This window comes from Podarcis melisellensis, assembly GCF_964234715.1.
Source record: "Podarcis melisellensis genome assembly, chromosome: 16".
Taxonomy (NCBI): Eukaryota; Metazoa; Chordata; class Lepidosauria; order Squamata; family Lacertidae; genus Podarcis; species Podarcis melisellensis.
In genome coordinates, this window is record NC_138533.1 from 5,839,010 (window position 1) to 5,844,825 (window position 5,816).

Here is a 5,816-nt window from a genome sequence, read left to right on the forward strand (position 1 = left end):
TGGGAAGGTGAATGGCATTTCCGTGCGCTGCTCTGGTTCACCAGAAGTGGCTTAGTCATGCTGGCCACATGACCCGGAAGCTGTACGCCAGCTCCCTCGGCCAGCAAAGCAAGATGAGCGCCACAACCCCAGAGTCGTCTGCGACTGGACCTAACGGTCAGGGGGGTCCCTTTACCTTTACTAGATATATCCATGAAGGATCAGGTTGTCAATTTCTGCTAACATTGATGACTATGTTCTCCTTCCACTGTAAGTATGCCTGTGAAAGCCATTTATTGGGGAACCTAATTGGATAGAATTGCTGTTCCATTCATATTCTGTTTTGCTTGTCAATTTCCCCAGAGGCCTTTGGTTTACCACCATGAGAAGAAGATGCTGGACTAGATTTATCCAGCAACGCTTTTCTTGTGTAACTTGCAACTTTGCTTATGGAACTTTCCATGCTTGTAATGTGGGAGATTACTGATTACTGTTTGTCAACCTAGCATAGTACTATGAACTGAAACACTTCCTAAAACTCTTAGTCCCATTTCCTGTTCATCTCCAGGACTTGGGCAGGGGAGATTTGGCTGAAATCCAACTAAGTTCTATTCAGCATAGACTCAGTGAAATACGTAATTCATTCCCATGAACTTCAGTGTAGGATTAGCAGTGGATACAACCCATAATAAATAACAACATATGTTGTTAGTCTCCATTTCACATTGGGTCTAGTTAGAATAGTCAGTGGTCAGGGATGCTGGGAACTGGTGTCCAACAGCATCTGGTGAGGGAGTCTCTAATTTGGGTGATAACAACCACGATATTCAGCCTCGTTGGTTGTTTTTGTGTGTGTGTGAGCTTCTAATTTACTCCTCAGTCTAGTTCATACTTCTAAGCACATGCTGGTTAGACCTGAGAATTGCTCTGCTATTAGTATAAGATGTTGTTAATGATATGCTATTAGCCAACCTTTTAATGAAAGGTGTGAATATAGACAAAAAGAGAGGAGTGGAATGTGCTGTGCTAGAAAGACATCGCCTTTACTTAACCTGAATTTGCCACTGTTGGTGGTGTATCACTTCCTAAGGAAGGTCAAGTTGCAACAAGAACCCTCTGTGTCAGGTGGCAGAGAAACAAACCTCCGCAGCAGGTTGCTAGGAATGGACAAGACAAGGAAAAGTCCTTACCATCTGATTTTATCCAAAATTCACAGAGAGAGGCTCGGGAATCCATCCTCTTGGAATAATAATAATAACCCTGGATGAGTTTCCCCAGCCACTCTGGGCGGCTCCCAATCGAGTGTTAAAAACAATACAGCATTAAATATTAAAAACTTCCTTAAACAGGGCTGCCTCCAGATGTCTTTAAAAAATAAGATAGCTATTATTTCCTTCACATCTGAAGGGAGGGCGTTCCACTACCGAGAAGGCCCTCTGCCTGGTTCCCTGTAACCTCACTTCTCTCAATGAGGGAACCGCCAGAAGGCCTTCGGAGCTGGACCTCAGTGTCCGAGCTGAACGATGGGGGTGGAGACACTCCTTCAGGTATACAGGACCGAGGCCATTTAGGGCTTTAAAGGTCAGCAACAACACTTTGAATTGTGCTCGGAAATGTACTGGGAGCCAATGCAGATCTCTCAGGACTGGTGTTATGTGGTCCTGGCAGCCACTCCCAGTCACCAGTCTAGCTGCCGCATTCTGGATTAATTGCAGTTTCCAGGTCATCTTCACAGCCCCACGTAGAACTCATTGCAGTAGCCCAAGCAGGAGATAATCAGAGCATGCACCACTCTGGCGAGACAGTCCGCAGGCAGGTAGGGTCTCAGCCTGCGTACCAGGTGGAGCTGGTAGACAACCTCCCTGGACATTGTCCTGAGGAAAACCCCACACCTCTTTTCTCCTACTTCCCCATTCATCAACAGCACCCTCCCACACTTTATGGTTGACACTTAGGGCCATCTGTCTCCAAGCTCTTTGCTCTCCTACTTTCAAGGCCCACAAGGTTCTGGGAGATGGTGGAATGCTTTCTACTGATAACGTGTCAGCCAGCTGCTGCTCTGGCTCTGCCTCCTCCTCCTCTACCATTATTTCCCAAATTCCCCCCTCATCTTCCTCTGAGCTGTGGCCTCCCTCAAACCCCTGTTGTAATTCTGAAGTGTCTTCTTCTCTGGAAGGGTCAGGCTGGGGGCGAAGGTCTCCACCATTCCTCCCCTGCTCAGTCGTTGACACAGAACAAAATAAAAGTTTTGATGGATCAGATTAAGGTGGGGAGGGGATCTATCTAGTTCAGCAGCTGGTGTCTCACAGTGTCCAAACAGATGTTTCCTGGAACCCCTCCCCCCAAAAAAGGAATACAATGGTTCCTCGGAACTTACTTCGTTCCAGAGGTCCGTTCCTAACCTGAAACTGTTCTTAACCTGAAGCACCACTTTAGCTTATGGAGCCTCCTGCTACTGCCGCGCCGCCGGAGCACAATTTCTGTTCTCATCCTGAAGCAAAGTTCTTAACCCAAGGTACTATTTCTGGGTTAGTGGAGTCTGTAACCTGAAGCATCTGTAACCTGAAGCGTATGTAACCTGAGGTACCACTGTACTCCTGAGGGGTGTTGTGTGTGAGTGTGCAAAGGAATGTCATTATCCTTTTTATTGGTGCCATGAGAAACAATTCAAATGAATAAGAGTGTATTTGCAAGCTTTTATTTAGTCCACAAACATTACCTAATTCCACTATTTATGGAAACATTGTGTTTCTGTTTAAATGTATTGAAGTCATTTGCATAATCAACTGCATTAGTTTTGGCCATAGCAGACAGAAGAACGGAATAGCAGAAGCTGAACTGCAGAAGAACGGAAACAATGACTGTGACTAACAAGAATGTGACAGATACCTCTGCCTCCATACATCACTAGATACAACCTAGTAGCAGTATTAATATTATATTTTTTAGCAGTGATGAATATATTTATTAAGAGAGAGCAAGCACATGAGCAGAAAAATCCAATGCCAGATGTTCTGAGGAGGCTGAGGAATCAATAAAGTTTCAGTTCTGAAATAAATTCATAGGGTTGGGATTGGGAATTGGGCCACCAGGGTATTGTAGGATTTCAACTCCCATCAGACCTTGCCAGAATGACCAGCAATAAAGGATGGTGGGAATTGTAGTCCAGAAACATCTGGAGGGGCCACACATTCCTCATCTGTGCCTAAGGTCCTGGACTGACCGTGCAACTCATGTTGTCTATCCATCCCTATGAGTGCCATTTTGGCTAGGGGGTGAGAATTACAAGGTTAACTACAAAGGAACAGCTCTAATGAAGGGTGTGCGCACACTCAAGGATGATGTTGTAGTGGAAGCCAATGCCGTGTTTTAATGGAGACATGAGCATTGTTGATTAATAGCTCACTACTAGGGGAAGCAGTCGCAGAGCTGCATACGAAGGTCCACCACCTGGTAGTTAGTCACTCACTCACAGGACACGAAATTTTATCCCATTCTTACCAGATACTACATGGCATCTTTTTCGCAAATAGTTGAGATTGTAGTGGATCAAAGGATTATCCCAGATTGATTTTGCGATGGACCTGGAGAGTTATTGTCCCAAGAACAGGCATGTTGGGGGCCTAATCCAGCTGTGGCTGGCCCTTTGGTTTGCCCTCATGGCCCTTCACTTCATCAAATCTGGCCCTCTTTGAAAAAAGTTTGGACACCACTGCCCAAGAAGTTCTATCAAATGTTCTTATTTTTCCAAGTGTCTCCAAAAAGGTAAAGGTAAAGGACCCCTGACAGTTAAGTCCAGTCGTAGACGACTCTGGGGTTGTGCAAATTGCTGTGCAAAAAAATCTAGAATATCCTCCTACGTATGTGTGTCATACGTGTGCCCTTCCAATGAGATATGTCCCCCTTCCCAATATTGTATGAGAGATGGAGATGTGCTCCTCAAGAATTCAGCTTCTGATCCTTACTGGCCCAGCAGCCCTTCAGCTGGAGATGCTGGCCAAGCAGATGACTTATTCAGGATCTATGACACATTCTCCATCTCAAGGCAAAGGAACACAAGAACACTCTTCTGTGCTTTAGAATCTTTATTAACTTTTATATGAACATATTTCTCCCCCACAGAGGAGTTATTCAAAGAGATGAAAAGAGAATGACCCCCAGGACCACCATGATGATAAAGAGAAGACAACTGGCATGCCTCCTTGAAGGAAAACAAAGCAAAGTAAGAAGGAGATGAGAAGAATCCAGGGTTGTAGAAGGAGGCAGGAATAAACTTAAGGCACAGGAACAGATGAATCCAAGGAGTCCACCAGCATGGAGGAGGCAGCAGCTCTCAACACTTCACTGAACTTCTTCAGCAGCAGCCTTGCTTAGGATAGCAGCAACAGGAACCACAGCCGCAAGATCCACAGCCACAGGAACCACAGCCGCAAGAGTTGCAGGAGCAGGGGGAAGAGCAGCAGCAGCAAGGAGTGCAGCAACAGTTAGGACTGCAGCAGCAGCAGGGGCAGCAGCAGCACTTGCAGCAGCAGGGAGAGCAGCAACAATTGGAGCAGCAGGACATCTTAGCGGTGGAGAGGGAAGGCGGAGCTGAAAGGATTCAAGGGATTTCTCATTAAGCAAACACAACACAATATTAAGTACACCTTAGATGTACAAACATTAAAGCTTAAGACCAACATGAAACATATGTTTAAAGTTTGCTACACATTGCATCAAGGAAAGGAATGCATAAACTGGCCTCTTCTGAGTCTTTGTTGGGAACTCACTGGAAGTCAGAGGATGCTCTCTGAGCCCCCAACATCCTATTAAGAAACAGATGGCATGCTTGGCAGAAAAAAAGACTATCTTAGATCCTGGGCAACACAATATTAGGCAAACGTTTTAGTCCTACAATGCTGAAAGAATTCAGGCCTAAAGGCAAGATCCCAACTTCTCTTTGAATGAATAAAAACATGTGTTGTAAAAAATGGCATTTGCAAGAGACCTTCAATCCCTTGCCCCCAAGAGAAAAGTAGGCTTTGAGTTAGAATTAACATCAATTACGCTTTTCTCCATGCACACATCCTCATGTGGCAGGAGGCCAGGATTGGTCACCAAGAATAAGAAATATAGTGAACCAGTTTCATTGCAAAACCGGAGCTGTTAGATTACATCCTAAAGACCTGAAGCTCTCCTGAAATCTAGGAAACCAAAAGAATGAAGACAGAACATACCTTTTTCAGCAATAAGATTTGGTGTGGATGTTGGATCCAGTGAGTGAGTGAGGAACTCTTGAATGGTGGGCCTTTATATACCCCTCTGTGAATCCTCCTGCAAACAGTTATGCACCAACCAGTGATTACGAGGTCTTCATTAAAAGTCCTCTACCACACAATCATCAGGTGCATGATTCTTGACTCTGTCCACATCCGTCCATTTTAAAGGCAGGTGATTAAAGTTAAAGGCAGGTGATTAAAGTAATTCCCAGTTCTGTCCAAAGGGGGCACTTATGGAATTGCTTCAAATCAATTATGTTCAGATGAACAGGCATCATATGTGTTTCTCTCTGAGATCTGATGCCATAGGGTATTAGTTTTTAGATTGTTGACCCATGGACACAATCTTTAGGCCATTCTTTCTTAGTACGTCATGCAACATGTACTCAAGGCAGGCCCATTAAAGTTCATAGACATGGCTGACTTTGCTTTATTCATTTTAGTGCTTCTACTCTAAGTAGAACTTCTGGATAGAAGCCAATTACTTTTGCACAGCTCAGATGTCTAGTGCAAATTACGCTGTGTTATTCTTTCTGTGTGACAGAATCCTGGAAGACAGTCATCGGAGGCAGCCCAAAT

General features: G+C 44.7%; 1 long non-coding RNA gene across 1 annotated transcript; it reads right to left on the minus strand.

The window, feature by feature from the left end:
• Positions 1-4,046: 4,046 nt before the first annotated feature.
• LOC309358766 lies at positions 4,047-5,238 on the minus strand. Its single transcript, XR_014163576.1, has 2 exons — positions 5,196-5,238; positions 4,047-4,569 (listed from the first exon to the last, which is right to left on the minus strand). It is a non-coding gene; the product is annotated as an uncharacterized lncRNA (long non-coding RNA).
• Positions 5,239-5,816: the final 578 nt, after the last annotated feature.